The following is an 18,082-nucleotide window of genomic DNA, read 5'->3' as shown; positions in this document are numbered from 1 at the left end:
GCTCGATCCCAGGACCCTGGGATCACGACCCGAGCCGAAGGCAGCTGCCTAACCGACTGAGCCACCCAGGTGCCCCTGCTTCACAAATTCTTGCTTTACAAAGATGAAACATTCTTCACTGAACTTAATAAACTTATTTTCAAGTTTTGTCAGATTCTTTCAAAAAATTAATTTGTTTTGGAATCCATTTACATTTGGAATGTAGAATTTTGGGGTAACTTTCTTAGCATTAGATATTACTTTTCATGGTTCTGGAATTTTGTTTGTATGTACATTTTGAGGCATATGTATATTTCTGAATAAAACATCCACTTTCCAGAGACGCCTGGGTGACTCAGTTGGTGAAGGATCTGCCTTCGGCTCAGGTCATGATCCCAGGGTCCTGGGATGGAGCGCCCGCCCTATCCCCCACTGGGCTCCCTGCTCAGTGGGGAGTCTGTTTCTCCCTCTCTCTCTGTATGCACTCTCTCTCTCTCTCTCAAATAAATAAATAAATAAATAAATAAATCTTTTTTTTTTTAAGATTTTATTTATTTATTTGACAGAGAGACACAGCAAGAGAGGGAACACAAGCAGGGGGAGTGGGAGAGGGAGAAGCAGGCTCCTGGCCGAGCAGGGAGCCCGATGGGGGGCTCGATCCCAGGACCCTGAGATCATGACCTGAGCCGAAGGCAGACGCTTAATGACTGAGCCACCCAGGCGCCCCTAAATAAATAAATCTTAAAAAAATAAGATAAAATGTCTACTTTCCCTCTACTTTCATGAAGATGGGATGGGGGTCTACAATTTACAGAGAGGAAGGCTTATTTTATAAGCCAATTATTAATTTTTATGATAATGAGTTTTATTATAAGCTTTTTTTAATTTAAATTTTAATTAATTTATTTTTAAAGATTTTATTTATTTATTTTCCAGAGAGCAAGAGAGCACAAGCAGGGGGAGTGGCAGAGGGAGATGGAGAAGCAGGCCTCCCCGCTGAGCAGGGAGCCCGATGCGGGGCTCAGTCCCAGGACCCTGGGATCATGACTGGAGCCAAAGGCAGACACTTAACTGACTGAGCCACTCAGGCACCCCCTTTGTTACCCTTTTATCATTAGTTTTGTTTTGGTGGCTCAAGCTTGTTGATGCCCATGCAAGTGATGTGTAACCATATTTGGGCCTGGATGTTAAACATATGAAATATGGGGGCTGGAGGAGGTGGAGAACAATTCAGTATATAACAACATGTCTTCAATAAATATTTGTTAAATTAACATCACCGATTTCCATAGGTCTCCCTATTTCTGATGGTCATTCTCCCTTAACATAGAGTTGCTCTTTTAGGTTTTCTTGCGTCTGTATGAATTTGATATTTTCCTTTCCCTTTGGATCCCTTCTGAAGAAAGGGGTATCCCCAGTATTCTAAGTATTCCCCGATATTTCATAATTTTGGATATATACAACACACTTTCCGGGATCGCCTAAATGAAAAGACAGAAACGCCAAGTGGTGGCAGGGATGTGGGGCAGCAGGGGTGTTCATGCCCTGCTGGTGGGAGGGTCAGTTGGCACAACCATTCGGCAAGCTCTTTGGCAGCGTATCAAAGCTAAGCGTCTGTACACCCTATGACCCAGGAGGTCTATTATCCAGCAGAAACACACCCATATGTTCATCAAAAGACACACAAAAATGTTCAGAGCCACACTGTTCAGAATAGTTACCTAGATGCCCATCAGAAATAAATGAGCCAGGAAACCCACCTGGGAGACAGTACTCTCCCAGAGGCCTTGTGTATCCCGCGAGCACAGGGCAGCAAGCGCTCTATCTTACCTGACCTTTCTCTCTAGGCAGGAGTAATGCAGGGCTAGCAACCCTAACTCCAGGAAGATGGCCTGTGGGGCTGGCATGTGCCCCAGACGCACAGGCCTAGAAGTCCAAGAGGCCCGAGGGCAGGAAGTGCTTCTGGAGCAACACCTGCATGCGTGGGTTCCTCAGGGAAAAAAAAAAAAAGATAAATAAAGAAATTGGTAAATTGGAAATCTCACTCAATGAGATTGTATGCAGCAATGAAAAAGAATCATCTACATCTCCCCACAACCATATAAATACATCTTCTAGAAGAAACGGTAGGTGAAACAGTGGTGTACTTATACGAGGGGGTGGTGGAAGGTTCACCCCAGGTGTAGACAATAAGGATGTGCCCTGTCTGTAGAGAATTTAAAAACAATATTAAAACTGACAAAAAATCAGTGTTGTTGTTTTTTTTAAAGATTTATTTATTTTTGTTTTTTTAAAGATTTTATTTATTTATTTGAGAGAGAGAATGAGAGAGAGAGAGAGAGCACAAGAGGGGGAGAGCGGGAGAGGGAGAAGCAGACTCCCCACTGAGCAGGGAGCCCGACACGGGACTTGATCCCGGGACTCCAGGATCATGACCTGAGCCGAAGGCAGTCGCTTAACCAACTGAGCCACTCAGGCACCCGAGACTTATTTATTTTTAGAGAGAAAGAGAACCGGGGGTGGGGGGGCGGCGGAGAGGGGCAGAGGGAGAGGGAGAGAGAATCTCCAGCAGACCCGCAGCTGAGTGCAGAGCCCGGTGTGGGGCTCCATCTCACGACCCTGTGATCACGACCCTGAGATCACGACCTGAGCTGAAAACCAAGAGTTGGGTGCTTAACCGACTGAGCCACCCAGCGCCCGTCAGTTTTACTTTTTCACTGTCACCCTGTGCTATCGTTCGGAGCAGCATGGGTGATAAAATACTGTTGCCTGTGAGGGCAGTCCATCTCTTCCCACACCCCCTCCCCCAGCACTGGCGTGAAAGAAGCTTCCCACCAAAGAGGATAAGCTACATGATTCCATTTACATAAAGCACAAAAACAGGCAAAACTAATCTATGCTGTTGGCGGTCAGGATGGTTTTTTAACCCTTTGGGGGTAGTGACTGGCGTGGAGCACAAAGAGATTCTAGGCGCTGGAAATGTCCTGGATGTTGGTTACGGGGTGTGTTCAGTTTGTGAGAGTTCACTGAGTTGTACTCCTAAGGTCTGGGCACTTCTCCATATATTACTCCGATAGAAAGTTTGTTTTTTTTTTTTTTTAAAGATTTTATTTATTTATTTGGCAGAGAAAGAGAGACAGTGAGAGAGGGAACACAAGCAGGGGGAGTGGGAGAGGGAGAAGCAGGCTTCCCGCCGAGCAGGGAGCCCGATGCGGGGCTCGATCCCAGGACCCTGGGACCACGACCCGAGCTGAAGGCAGATGCTAAAAGACTGAGCCACCCAGGCGCCCCAGAAAGTTTTTTATGAAAGCCAAGACATATATATATTTTTAATTACATGTAATTAAGAATTATCATTTTGCCTAGGAATGTGTATCTGGCTTGATTTTGGGGAGGCAATCTTTCTGTCTGCTTTGACAGAAACTTTCATTAAGATCACTCAACAGCCTAAAACTGGTATTTTCAGAATCAACTCCTAAAAACTCAGCACAGATGTTCATTCAGTGCCTGCCACATGGGAGAGGTACTGAGCCCGTGCTCGGATGAGGAGATACGGAAGCCGCTTCTTTTGCTGAGAAGAAAACCTGGCTTATAAAGCAATGGAACTGCTTGGGACTTGATCACACGAAACTAGACATTTACCTTTAAACACAGGTGGCAGATCACCGGTCATATCTCTCCTTTGCTATTTCTGTGGAGTGTGAATTCTTTTTGAGGTCACTAACTTTTTAGAAGAGGGGCCATGTTGGAGCTGGGAAGAAGGAGAAAGGGTGGGTGGAATAGACGGATGCCAAAAAAAGAAGCTGAGGAAAAGGCGAGAGAGAGGAGAGAAGACATTGCTCTTCCATCCGCATCAACCAGTGTCGATGAAGAGATTAAACAGAACCAAACTGTCACTCACTCTCACTGCATAACAGAAAGGACATCTTTTTGGTCCAACAAAAAGCAGGAAAGATGTCATCTTAGGATAAAGGGCTCTTCTTTAAATTGAATAAGTTTAACTTTATGAAGTATCTACTTTTTTATACTTCTTTGTTATATTCTCCAGTGAACTGGTAAAATTTCCTCTCTGTCTCCTGCTCGAGAGGAACTTCTGCTCTGACCCTGGGGTTCACCAATTTTTTCCATAAAGGATGAGATAATAAATATCTTAGGTTTTGGGGGCCACGCTCTCTTGCCTGCACTCCACCCTGCCATTGTACCTCGGACGATGTGGAAATGAATGGGTGTGTCTGTGTGCCAGAAAGCTTTTGGACACTGCGAGTTTTGGACACTAAAATTTGAATTTCGTAAGACTTCTTGGACACAAAACAGGATTCTTGTGATCTTCTCCCTCCACCTCAGCCGTTAAAAAAGGCAAAGGCCATTCTTAGTTTGCAAAACTAAGCTGTACTAAAACAGGCCGGTAGGCTAGCTTGTCCCGCTGGCCAAAGCTGGCCTCTGGGGCTTTAGCCTGACATCTCCACCTTTATGCAAGCTGTTTCTGCTGCATGCCTTGCCCTCCTGGCCCTCCATCACCTTTTTTTTTTTTTTTTAAAGATTTTATTTATTTGAGAGAGAGAGAGAGAGAGGGCATGAGCAGGGGGCAGGGGCAGAGGGAGAGGGAGAAGCAGACTCCCTGCTGAGTCAATTTCTAGAAAGAGTTCTACGGAAGGTAGGAATTAGGGCGACAGCCCAGGCCACACCTACTGCTGGAAACTATAGGGCAGGCTTGTATGGTATTCCCAGGCTCTCAAGTTGGTGCCTTTCCAAACTTGTGTTCTTTAAGTATTTGTTCAAGATCTCTTCGTTTGGGAAATGGTTAGACACTCTGTGGGAGGGAGACAGCCCCCTCAGCCTCTTCACTGGTATCAAGAGCACTTCCACGCTGGCCCGAAACTTGGTCACCTTCCACAGGTCACCCTCTGAGGCTAACTAGATTCATCTCCCTAACAGGCAACTTAGCGACCAGTTTCACACACCCTTGTGGGATCTCACTGTTTCTAAGTTACATAATACCGTATTTCCTCCAACCACACACGGCGCTTCACAGAAGGAGTTTCGGTAAATACAGAATTCTCTATCTGGTTACATTTCAGGTGATATCCTGGTGCCTGTCTGCCTCTTACCCCAGCTTGGTGTGCAGTAATCAGGTTATTAGTGGGTTCTGGCAAAAGGAGGATGAAAACCTCCCTGGGGTGGGGAATGCAGACTCTCTGTCTTACACTTAGTCCTCCGGTCCAGTGCTGAGAGAGAGGGATCTTAGGCAGAGATGGGGTTTCCGAAGATGCTCTGGGAGATACTGGGGTAAGCTGCCATCTGGATGGGAAAGAGGGCCGTTGGCCTGGGTGAGAGATGCATTCTCGGCACTCGGGTACAGCTGTCCTGGGCCAGAGAGCTTGGTGAGCGGGTGTAAATGCGCCACTCCGCCTGACGGGAGGGGACTGCCACTGGGCATCAGAGGGGAGGCAAGGGGCCCTTGTGCTACTCTGAAGGTGAAGAAGGTCTGGACAATAAACATCACCCAGGAGTGTGTCCCCTGGGATGCAGCTTGGTAGGCGATGCCCTGAAACCGCCCGTGTGTAGAGCGTGTGGCTGTTAGGAACACGGGCTTGGTGTCAGATGCTCGACCACTTACTCATAACCTTGGGCTATTCATTTAGAAATAGGATAATACCGACCACATAGGATGGTTAACAAGATTAAGATAATATGAGTAAAGCACGGGGTAAGCGATACTGATATACCAGAAAGAGTCATGGGTCAGCAACATATGAGATATTCCTGGCAATGTGACCCGATTTGAATCTATAGAGAGTGGTCTGGCATTCAGACACATGGGTCACATGTGATTCCATGTGCCTTGGGTGTCCATGAGCCGGATTTTTTCCCCTCTTTAAGAAACCACGTCCCTTTAATAGAAAGCTACAGCAAACACCATGCAATATGTAAAAAGGACCACTTATTTATTATCACTACATGTCAAAAACCATCTGGACCATTTTCTTGTAACAGATGTTTGCCAAATTAACTTTGGAAACAGAGAATTCATGCAGGGTATTTCTCTTAGCACAATGAATGCAACTAGGGCAGATATGGATAAATTTTTCAAAACAATATTAAGCCATATTATGGTCAGGTAAAAAACCATGGTGACTGCACACATTTTTAGAATTTGCAGAGTGCTCAGGAAATGTCAATAAACTCTCTCTTAATTTAGGCGAAATTCATTTAGAAACGATCTGAAATTCAGAAGAGCTTTAAAAACTTGACCATGAAGACTTAAAAACATTCAGTATTCATGGTAAAGGTAATTATAATATGAAATATATTTGGTCTTCCTCTGTTCCTGCAGAGACCTCCTAAAACCCTTGGAATTTCCTGTGATGGGAGGAAGAAAGGGGTCTTTTGTTATGTTAATGAGGCGACTTTTGGAAAGCTTCTAAGGATAGAGTCGGGCTGCGGAAGGAGCCAACCCTGTGATAAGAGGGTAGAACCTTCAGCCCAAGCCCCTCCCGACCAGAGGGTGGGGCTGGAGATTAAGTTCAATCACCAATAGCCAATGATTTAATCAATCGTGCCTACACAATGAAGCCTCCGTAAAAACCCGAAAGGATGGTGTTTGGAGAGCTTTCAGGTTGATGAACGTGTAGATTTGTAGACAGGGGCGTGTTTGGAGAGAGCATGGAAACTTCGTTCTTTTCCCGTACCTCGCCCTATGCGTCTCTTCCATCTGGCTGTTCCTAAATTATACCCTTTTATAATAAATTGGTAATCTAGTAAGGAGCCCGATGCGGGACTCCATCCCGGGACTCCGGGATCATGACCTGAGCTGAAGGCAGTCGCTTAACCAACTGAGCCACCCAGGCGCCCACCTTCTGCTGATTTTTAAGGAGTGTTTCATTCACAAACATACTGTGTTAGGACCTGAGAATAAAAAGTCTATTAGGAATTAGCCTCTAACCCTCAGAGATCTTTTAGTCTAATTAGGAAGCAGGTAAGACAACACATCCAGTGTGGTTAAGGGCTAAGATACAGGTGTGTGTTGGATTCTATGGAGGTCCAGAAGACAGCCATAAAAACCAGACTCATGGGCCAGGGAACATTTCTTGAAGGGGGTGGAACTTGAGAGATGAGGGTCAAAAAGCAGTCAGGGTAGGGTGGGACATCGTCAGTGACTTGTCTTTATTGTAAGCAACACAGGACAATAAGATAATGACTATAACATCCAATAGCTTTCAAAATGTCAATCTCTAATATTTTCAATAGGCTTGTATTAGCTTGAGATTTAATATAACCTAAAATCTAATATTTGCTTTCTGCAGAGTCATAGAATGGTAGAACATGAAAGGATGGTTAATAATACTTAAGTCCATTTCTGAAAGGGGAACCCCCTTACACTGTTGGTGGGAAGGCAAGCTGGTGCAGCCACTCTGGAAAACAGTATGGAGGTTCCTCAAAAAATAAAAAATAGAGCTACCCTATGGCCCAGCAATTATATTATTAGGTATTTACCCAAAGGATACAAACATAGTGATCAGAGGGGGCACCTGCACCCCAATGTTTATACAGCAATGTCCACAATAGTCAAAATATGGAAGGAGCCCAGATGTCCAACGACTGATGAATGGATAAAGAAGATGTGATATATATATACAATGGAATATTACTCAGCCATCAAAAAAATTGAAATCTTACCATTTGCAATGACATGGATGGAACTAGAGGGTATTATGCTAAGCGAAATAACTCACTCAGAAAAAGACAATTATATGATTTCACTCTTATGTGGAATTTAAGAAACAAAAGAGATGAACACAGGGGAAGTGAAGAAAAAATAAAATAAGGTGAAAACAGAGAGGGAGGCAAACCATAAGAGACTCTTAACTATAGCAAACGAACTGAGGGTTGCTGGAGGGGTAGGGGTGGAGGGATGGGGTATCTGGGTGATGGGCATTAAGTAGGGCACATGATGGAGTGAGAACTGGGTGTTATATGCAACTGATGAATCACTAAACTCTGCTTCTGAAACTTACAATACACTGTACGTTAATTAATTGAGTTTTAATAAAAAATAGAAAAATACTTAAAAGATAATAACACAATATTAAAGACCTCTTTTTAAAATCCCAGAATAGGGGCATCTGGGTGGCTAGTAGGTTGTGTCTGCCTTGGGCTCAGGTCATGATCGCAGGGTTCTGGGACCGAGCCCTGTGTCCTCAGCAGAGAGCTGTTTCTCCCTCTCCTGACGCCCCTGCTTGTGCTCTTTCTCTGTCAAATAAATAAATAAAATCTTAAATTTTTATAGAACATGTAGATAAGCAAGAGAAGAGAAAAATTCATGTTTAATTCTACTTCTAAGATGTCATGAATATTTTATAACTAAAATCTTGAAAATGCCCATGTTTATTTCCTTGAAGTAAATTTAGGATTAACTCCAAGATAAGAATTACAAATAAAAAAAAAAAAATCCCATTTTCGGGCCTTTCACTGACGTGAACAAATAGAGAAAGACTGTACTTAGGTCTGGAAGCCTGCGCTCTGGAGGAGGGGCTAACCATTGCTAAGTGAGATCACCGCATGGGATGGATCTTTCTAACCTTTGGCTTCTGTAGCAGCCAATGGGGAATCACAGCCGAAGTCAGGTGCTCAAGGGGCATCCTTGGCGCCCCAGCCACAAACACCAGGAAGTAAAATGGGGGCGCCAGATACCTGTAGAGATTGCCCCCGGGGGTGGGTTGGTGCTCTGGAGCTCCCACAGGGCACCCACCTGCTGGAGCCAAGGAGCCCAGGGCCGCAGTGAGCGCCATGGCAAGCCCCCAAATGTGTGTCAAATCAGGTGCATGTCCTCAGGGGGCACCGGGTCCAAGGCAAGCAGAGGAGCCTCTCCCACACAAAGCCTGGGCCGCCCTCAGTCAACTCCAGCTTTAAGAGCCACGTCTGTTCCCTATGGCTTGTGGGTCTGTGGACATGAGCCCTGTGGGGTTTCAAAGCTACAGGTTTTAGGGGCTCCTCTTTCAGGGGCAGGGCTTAAAAACTGGGGGTGCCTGGTATGGGGTTCAAACAGTTGGCTCCTCGGGGAGCAGCTCTGGTTTGGAGTTCCCTCCTCACTGTGGTTCTCCGGGCCTGGGATGGAGTCTCCGGCCAGAGGGTGCTGCAGCCTTGCTAGGGCTTGGCTGCAGAGGCCTCGCTCAGGCAGGTTTAGGTGTTTTTTTTTTTTTTTTTAAGATTTTATTTATTTATTTGACAGAGAGAGATAGTGAGAGCAGGAACACAAGCAGGGGAGTAGTGGGAGAGGGAGAAGCAGGCCTCCCATCTGAGCAGGGAGCCAGATGTGGGGCTCGATCCCAGGACCCCGGGATCATGACCTGAGCTGAAGGCAGATGCCCAACGACTGAACCACCCAGGCGCCCCCAGGTTTAGGTTTTTGTTTTGTTCTCCGCCCCCGCCCCGAAGTTCATCCTTATGCAGCTGTAGATTTGGTGTGTCTGTGGGAGGAGGTGAGTTCAGGATCCTCTTCTGTTGCCATCTTGAACTGCAAGCAGATTTTTAAAAATCATATATTTTTAAACAAAGTCGAGAGCAAATCAGTATGTCTCTCTTCCTCTTGAACAAGATCAGTATTTTTAGAATGCTTTAACTTCCTTCAGATATTCCTCCCATTGTCTGCCTTTGAGCAGCGTTTCCATCTTCTGTGCTATTTTTATCTAGCATTTTACTTCCATTTCGTTTTTCAGTGCAAAAAGTTATCATTATTTATTTATTTAAATAAATAAACTTTGGTTTTTAGACCAATTTTACTTTCACAGCAAAATTGAGTGGAAAGTACCGAGAGTTCCCATATACCCCTTGCCCCCATCCTCATTATTTTTATAGTCAATTTTTACTTAAATTTACCAGCGCATGTTCTGACTTTGTTTCCCCCTGCACCATGCATCCTCTACCTTCCATCTGGAGTTGTTTTTATTCATATGAGGTGAACTTCATTATGATTTCTAGAAGTTCAAAATAAACATTTATAGTTCTTCAGGTATGAAAACTTCTACTTGGGTCTGTGGACTGATTTAGTCACTAGAATTTTCATTTTTTTTTTCCTCCATATTTTTTGTGAGTGAGTTCATGTTCATGGGCATTGTCTTTTTTTTTTTTTTTTTTTTTGCTCGGGGGAGAAGGGAGGGGTAGAGGGAGAGAGAGAATCCTAAGCAGGCTCCGTGCCCAGCATGGAATGTGACGTGGGGCTGGATCTCACAACCCTGAGACCATGACCTGAGCCAAAATTAAGAGTTGGACGCTTAACCAACTGCGCCACCCAGGCCCCTGGGCATTGTCTCTTTTGAGAGTCCCATGCATGCCTGGGAATGGGAAGTCTCCCATGGGATGGTTTTTTTGTTTGCCTCTGTCCACGTTCAACAGTGCTCATGAGTCCTGAACTGGTTTTTGTTTTAAATAATATTAGACTTACAGAAGAGTTGCCAAGATAGTACAAGAAGTTCCCATATACCCTTCACCCCTATTACTGCAGCCCTTAGCCAGCTTACATTTGGCCTTTAGCAATTTGTTAAAAATTTCTAGCTAAATTCTTCCTAATGCCTTATATGGTGTCTGAGAAATCTGTCCTAGCTAAGCAAAGGCCTGGATCATTTTCTCCCTGTGGATGCCTGTCTTTCCTCAGATTTTGGGTTAGTTGTTGGCTCTGTGACCTCAGCTTTCTGAAGGATTTGTGAAAGTTAATTTGCAGTTTGTCCAGTTTGTTTCTTATTTTAAGTGGGGGAGTGATGCTTTCCCACTCTTTTTATCTCCAAGGGGGACCAGTTGGGCGGGTTAGTTGTTTCTTTTCGTTTTTCTTGAGTCTCTGTTCTCTCTTTATAGAGAATTGTGATTACCAATGACTCCATGGTGATTCCCCTGAAGACAGAAAAGCCCTAAAAGGATACCTTTTGTTTATTTAGTCTTTCTTTCTTTCTTTCTTTCTTTCTTTCTTTCTTTCTTTCTTTCTTTCTTTCTTTCTTTGATGGAGAGAGACACAGTGAGAGCAGGAACACAAGCAAAGGGAGTGGGGGAGGGAGAAGCAGGCTTCCCGCTGAGCAGGGAGCCTGATGCAGGGTTCGATGCGGGGCTCGATCCCAGGACCCTGGGATCATGACCTGAGCCGAAGGCAGACGCTTAACGACTGAGCCACCCAGGCGCCCTTATTTAGTATTTCTATTTTGTAAATTACACTGCCTACCCATGCACTGCTTATGGACTTACCAAATAATCTATTCTATATGTGATTTTCATCTATTTTATTCTGCTTCCTATTGTTTTGTGTCTATTAGATTGGAAACACTTTGAAGAAAGAGGACATAATTTCTACTTTTGTATACCATATATATTCCTTCATTCAGCAAATATTTTCTGATCCCCTGCTGGGTACCAGGAGCTATGCTAGGAGATGGGGGTACTGTGGGGAGCAAGCAGAAAAGTTTCCCACTCCTTAGTATTGTGGGGAGTCAGATATTAAATGAACATAAAATAAATATGTAATTACCTACTAGGATAAAGAAAAGTATAGGATGCTTTGGGACCTAATTTATATTGGACGTTCAGAAAGACTTTTCTTTGGAAGTGACTTTTATGTTGAGACTTGAAAGCTAAATAAGAGTTATGTGAAGAGTTGGAGGGAACAGCATCGCAGACACAGAACAACATATGCTGAAATCTTTTGGTGGTAAAGAGTGTGGGGCATTTACAGACCCGAGTGAAGGTCGGCGAGGTTAGAGTATGCTGAGTGAGGTGGAGAGTGGTGTGAAATGGACCTGGAGACGTGCTCAGAGGCGGGAAGATACGGGGTCTTGGAGGAGTTGATACTTCATTTTAGTCTTGGCACCTGTGGAAGGGCTTTGATTCAGTTTGCATTTAAAAACGTTGGTCTGGGGGCGCCTGGGTGGCTCAGTTGGTTGAGTGACTCCCTTCGGCTCGGGTCATGATCCCGGAGTCCCGGGATCGAGTCCCGCGTCGGGCTCCCGGCTCTGTGGGGAGTCTGCTTCTCCCTCTGACCCTTCCCTCTCTCATGCTCTCTCTCTCTCTCAAATAAATAAATAAAATCTTTTTTTTAAAGATTTTATTTATTTGTTTATTAGAGAGCGAGCGAAAGAGAAACAGCATGAGGGGGGAGAGGGTCAGAGGGAGAAGCAGGCTCCCCGCTGAGCCGGGAGCCCGACGTGGGGCTCGATCCCGGGACTCCGGGATCATGACCCGAGCTGAAGGCTGTCGCTCAACCAACTAAGCCACCCAGGCACCCCTCAAATAAATAAATAAAATCGTAAAACAAAACAAAACAAACATTGGTCTGGCTGCTGGGTGGAGGACTGATTGTAGGAAGAGAGAATGGGGATAAGCAGGTCATCTGGGTAGTCCCGGCAAGCGATGACAGTGGTCCATTGAGGGTGGTAGCCATGGGGACTGAGAAAGAAGGCAGACTCGTGGTACAGTTTGCAGGTAGAAGTGGCAGGACATGTGGATGCTGTGTTTGGGGGAGGGGGGGCTGTGGAGGGAGAAGAAGGCATCAACAGATCCTTCCCGATTGATTTAGTCACTTCCTCTCTCCCATGAAAGACGGCAGAAAAACTCCTGTGAGCTGTCTTTTGTGATTTGCATTGAGCAGACACCAGCCATATGGCTACCTAAGCCGGGTTGTGCCTCCTGAAGTCATCCGTTCTACATTCTCTCTTCTGCTGCCATTTTTCTTCCCAACTGGACTCTTAGTTGTGCGGGCGGGCAAGGGGGGAGACTGTGTGGCTTTCATCTCCTGTGCTCCATAGTACTTAGCCCAGTCCTTTGCTCATAGCAGATGCTGAAAATCCTTTTTTGAAATGCATTTCTTTTGAGCACTTTTTCTTCAGTTGGACCCAAAAGATTTTATTTTCCTTTAGACTTTACCAAACACTTCCTTTAGCTTTTAGACCCTTGGTAATCTATAGTGCATTTGTCATATTGATTAGAAATGCAAGTCAGTTTTTCCTTTGCTCTTTGATTTTCTTCTACAGTAGAGTCAGGTTACTGGACGAGCAAAGAGCCAAGTGCTTCATGCAAGGCTGGTATTCGTGTCTGGGAGGGAAGGAGTACTGCTGAGCACAGTGAAGCATTTGAACATATGTTTTTCTCTTCTGCCTCTGTGGTAAGAAATTTTCCTAGCTGTGCTTTGGATTTTTCCCATTCCAGTTCTGAAATTTCCACATGGGGTTTACCCACTCGGCGAAGTGCTCTCGGATTCTCCACTCACCATCGGGGGTGGCTTCAGCTGTGAGATCTTTGCTATCTTTCTGTTTTTCTGGCCTGGGTTTTACTGCCCCATTTGCTGGCCTTTTGCCTCTATTCTTTCCCAGTATTTCATGGTTGTAACATATGGACTTTTCCTTTCAACAGTTCTCCGTCCTCAGGGAAGCACTCCATCTCGTTGGCTCCACGGGTTTTGATTTTAACTCCTTTGCTGCCCAGCTGTGACCCCGGCAGCTTGAATCATGGTGCCCCGAAGCATGGGCCATTTATCTTTAGTTTTGCCCGATTCTGATCTTCCTCTGTCCTGACGTTGTTTTAGACATAGCTTTTAATTCAGCAGAATTTTTCTCATTCTGTTTCTTCATTGCTGATTTCAGTCTGTCTCTAAAATAAAGCCAATTTTGTCAATTTCTTTTTTCTTTTTTTTTTTCTATCTGGCAATGTTGAGATTGCTACTGCTCTTGCCAGCTGCTAGGCAGTCTGTCATTACTCAGCTTTGGAAGTAATTTTAGAATGTGGTGTGCCCCTGACTGGGGAACAGTGTGTTACCGATGTCCCGAGGGTGGTACATCCGAAGGTGGGGATGACCTGAAGAAGCATCTGTGACATTTGTACAATGCCTTACAGTTTACAAGGGACCTTTAGATACGTGATCTTGCTTGGTGCTCACAGTAAGCCTGGGAGGGCATTGGAATTTCCTGTGTTTTTTTTATATATATTTTAAAGATTTTATTTATTTATTTGTCAGATTGAGAGAGAGAGAGCGCGCGCATGAGCAGGGAGAGCAGCAGAGGGAGAGGGAGAAGCAGACTCCTTGCCGAGCAGGGAGCCCGATGTGGGGCTCAATCCCACGACCCTGGGATCATGACCTGAGCCGAAGGCAGACGCTTAACCGACTGAGCCACCCAGATGTCCCTAGAATTTTCTGTTTTAAAGTCAAGGGACTTGAGGATCATAAAATTAAGTCTTTTTCCTAAGTTGTTCAGGGACACCTAATGATGTCCCACCATTGCTCTTTACACTGCAGGGTTGTAACTTTTCAATATCATCTAAATTCCAGGCTGGGAGGGACAGTCTAGATTTCAGGCACAACTGGATCCAGGAACTCAAATGGTGTTCCCAGGGTCTAGTCTTTCCCTTGGCCCTGCTCTCCACTGAACTGATCTTCCCTTTATTCAGGCCCTTCCCTGGGGGGCAGTATGGCTTCCAGCAGCTCCAGGCTAATGTCCTGCAATCCCAGGAAAGGAGAACATGCCTCTTCTGCAGTACAGAGGTTGCTTCTTATTGTCTCTGATTGGGTTACATGTTTATCTCTGAGCCAATCACTGTGAGTGGAGGGTTGTCATGCTGTAGGCAGACCTGACTCCTGAGTTGCATGAGCTCTCCTGGAGTCAGAGGTGCAATCAACCGGGCTTAAATCACATGGTGGGAGACTGGGGGCGGGGGAGTGGTTCCTCAGAAAAGAACTTGAAGGGGCGCCTGGGTGGCTCAGTCGGTTAAGCGGCTGCCTTCGCTCAGGTCATGATCCCAGCATCCTGGGATCGAACCCCACATTGGGATCTGTGTGCAGCGTGGAGTCTGCTTCTCCCTCTCCCTCTGCCTGCCTGTCTGCCTACTTGTGATCTTTCTCTCTGTGTCAAATAAATAAATAAAATCTTAAAAAAAAAATAAAAGAAAAGAACTTGAGGTACTGTTACCAGAATACAAGTGAATGCATGTTAGGCAGGCAAGACATGACATGTCCTCTGTGCTGAGTATTTTCCATTTGCCCCTCAGATCCACCCACCACCCTGCTCTGTGCCCCAGGAGGTCTAATTTGTATAGACTGTATTGATGAGCAACCTTTCCCTCAAACTTCCCATTGCATTTGGTCAATGGAAAGCTCTGGCAGGAGATTAGAGTTAAGAAGTGTGAGAAAGGGTTATTTATTCCATCAGCGCCTTTCCCTGAGGGTACCGTCTATAACTGAAGGTCACAGCTCTTGCCGCCAACCCTCTTTCTGTAGCTTGCCCTGTCTTCAGCCTCTGCTGACTGCTTTCCTTATTCCTTCCAGCCTAACGTGGGAATGCCCCTGGGGTATTACAGAATTCCTGCTAGTCTCCCTACATTCTGTTCTTATTTTCATAAATGGACCCTTTATGAAAGTGTCCTTGAGTTACTAACTTTGAGTGTGTCGTCTCTATCCTGCTAGGACCTGATTGACGCCTACAGTCAGGGAAGTAAAAATCAAATCCATGCCACATGAAAAATGAGTTGGAGCATCTGGGGTGTTAGGTTAGGAGTTGAAAAGATTTATGTGGGATATGTTAATAGTGATCAAGAGAGCTGTGGAGGATAGCCATAGGGAAAAGGGGCAGCATGGTTTTGTGTGGCTTCATTTAAATGAGAGTTGTTGTAGGTTTCTAACAATTAGTGCTGTCTGAAAATGTAACAGGTTGTCTGAAAGGTAATGAGTTCACCATCACTGATGGTATTCAACTAGATATCTCTAGTGACATCCATTTTTCAGGGTGTTTCCTATTTTTTTAAGATTTATTTATTTATTTTAGAGAGAGAGAGGGAGAGAGAGAGAGAGAAGTGAATGCTTGAGGAGGGGGAGGGGCAGAGGGGAAGGAAGAAGGACAAGCAGAGGTCCAAGTGGGGAGCCTGCTGTGGGGCTCGATCCCACGACCCTGAGATCATTACCTCAGCTGAAATCAAGAGTCTGAGATTCAACCGACTGAGCCACCCAGGCACCCCCAATGACCTTGAGAGTCCTTTCCTATAGTTCTTTTCATGCAGGAATATTTTTCATTTCCTTTGTCCTTTGGACAACCACTGCTTTCTCACTACCTGGCAGGATTTTGGTGTTGAGACCAGAGGATGTGGGTGCATCTGCTGAAGGCTGGAGTCTTTGTGCTCCTTTGCATTGATCTCCTGGGTCATTCTGGTTCCTAGGCTTCTCCCCACTGGTATGAGTGTCAGGAATCCGAAGTGGTGAGCTGTGCTTTGCTATCTTGTCAACTGGAGGCATTAAAAGACCTCACCTGTGACTTTGCCGTCACAAACTGACAAATGTCTTCAAGATGGAAGCCACGGGGATGTAATCTAATGATGTCCAATACTAGAGGTACCGTGTCGTTACCAAGAAGTCAGCAACTTGTCCTAGAGAAGTAAAATTACATTACTAGAGAATTAATAGGAATTCACTGTACCTTAACCATTGGGCCATTGAAGTGTGTAAACAGCCATAGACAATATGAAAAACAATGGGCGTGGCCATGTTCCAATAAAACTTAATTCACAAAAACAGTCAGTGGGGAGATTTGGCCCATAGACTATACTTTGCTGAGCCCTAGTCTTGGGGGTATTTTATTACTGTGGTAGGTTGGTGGGTTGCAGGCTCAGTATAAGCAAGTAGCTTGTGCACTGGCTGAGTCCCTGAGCACATGACCCTGGAAGACATGTCCGGTGCAGAGGAAAGTACAAGGGTGGCCTGAGCTCATATCCGGGCTTAGCCACTCTGTGATTGAGGGCAAGCTGCTAGACCTTTCTGAGTCTCAGTTTCCTAATCTCTAAAATAGGGATTATAATTAGAATGTCCCTTATGCTTGTTGTTTATTTAAATGAAGCAATGTATGGAAAATAACATGGAGCTTAACACAGTCCTCACTGGACACCGTTTCTTCTCTCTCCTCCTTTCCTAAAATGATGTAGAAAGCATGAATTACTTAATTAAGACACCATTGAAAGATCACTGACAATTTCATCCAACTCAGGAAATGTTTGAAGAAAGCCAGTGTCATGTCTCTGAAGATTCTCAAAAATGTAGAGGAACAGGGATGGGGGTTAGTGGGTGGAAGAATGAAGAAAAGTCCTGGTCCCCTTGTCCCCTTTACATCTCTCTCTCCCGCCTGGCCTTTCGGAGCTGGGCAGATGCCCTTGCAGGTACCGGGTGGTTCTGAGGTTTTAACAAGCACAATTTCTTGTCCAGGGGACCTTAAATCAGGTCCCTGGAGTAACAGTTCAGGAACATAGGGATAGTCAGCCTGGAAACAGGATAGTGTCCTTATATGTCTGAAAGGCTAAGCATGCAGAAGGAAGGGGGGCCTTCTGCTGGGTGACCCCAGGGAACAGAGGTAGATCGGTGGGTATGGAAGCCATGGGTCATCCAAAAATGACATGGTCAGCCTGGGGAAGGGGTGAATTTCCTGTTGTTAGAGATATTCAAGCAGAGGGTTTCTGGGAAGTGGGAGAGGGAATAAGGTCTGGAGAAGGCTGTAGATCAGATCTTTCCAACTCATGAATCTTTCTTGACCCTGTGAAAGTTCAGAGCAGACAGGTTAGGACAGTAGCTGGGGACAGGTTCTTTTCCATGATTAAAGCGTGATTAATGTGCCCCTTTTGGGGAAGGATAACAATAGATAACATTTACTGAACTCCTGGAATGTGCCAGGAACTCATATATGTACTTCAAGTGTTTTATTTCATTTTTTTCTCATAATGGCTTTAAGAGGGAGGTGCTTATTGTTATGTTCATTTTATAGCTGAGCAAACTGAGGCAAAGGAGGTTAAACATAGTGCGGAAGACCACACAAGGAATAACTGGAGCCAAAATCTGAACATGAGTATTCTAACTCCAGAGCCCACATTCTTTTTTTTGTAAGATTTTATTTATTTATTTGAGAGAGAGAGAGCGAGCAAGAGAGAGAGCACAAGCAGGGGGAGGGGCAGAGGGAGAAGCAGACTCGATCCCAAGACCCCAGGATCATGACCTGAGCAGAAAGCAGACGCTTAACCAACTGAGCCATCCAGGCGCCCCAAGCCTACATTCTTAATCCCAATTTTATTCGAAATTAAATAATTAGGGGAGAGAGGCCTTTCT

The 18,082-nt window shown here is 45.1% G+C and overlaps 1 long non-coding RNA gene across 3 annotated transcripts in view; it reads left to right on the top strand.

The window, feature by feature from the left end:
* Positions 1–18,082, top strand: part of LOC118532087 (uncharacterized) — a 76,137-nt gene that overhangs the window by 23,408 nt on the left and 34,647 nt on the right. For 2 of the 3 annotated variants that reach the window (XR_004915556.2, XR_013449751.1), the window contains exon 4: positions 916–1,253. The exons of the other annotated variant lie outside the window; for it this stretch is intronic. This is a non-coding gene — a long non-coding RNA (uncharacterized LOC118532087). Of the gene's footprint in view, positions 1–915; positions 1,254–18,082 lie in introns of those variants that run through there. 3 annotated transcript variants of the gene reach the window in all.

Source organism: Halichoerus grypus, chromosome 7 (assembly GCF_964656455.1).
Source record: "Halichoerus grypus chromosome 7, mHalGry1.hap1.1, whole genome shotgun sequence".
In the NCBI taxonomy this organism is placed as follows: domain Eukaryota; kingdom Metazoa; phylum Chordata; class Mammalia; order Carnivora; family Phocidae; genus Halichoerus; species Halichoerus grypus.
Note: the sequence above shows the minus strand (reverse complement) of the source record. Positions and strands in the feature narration are given on the sequence as shown.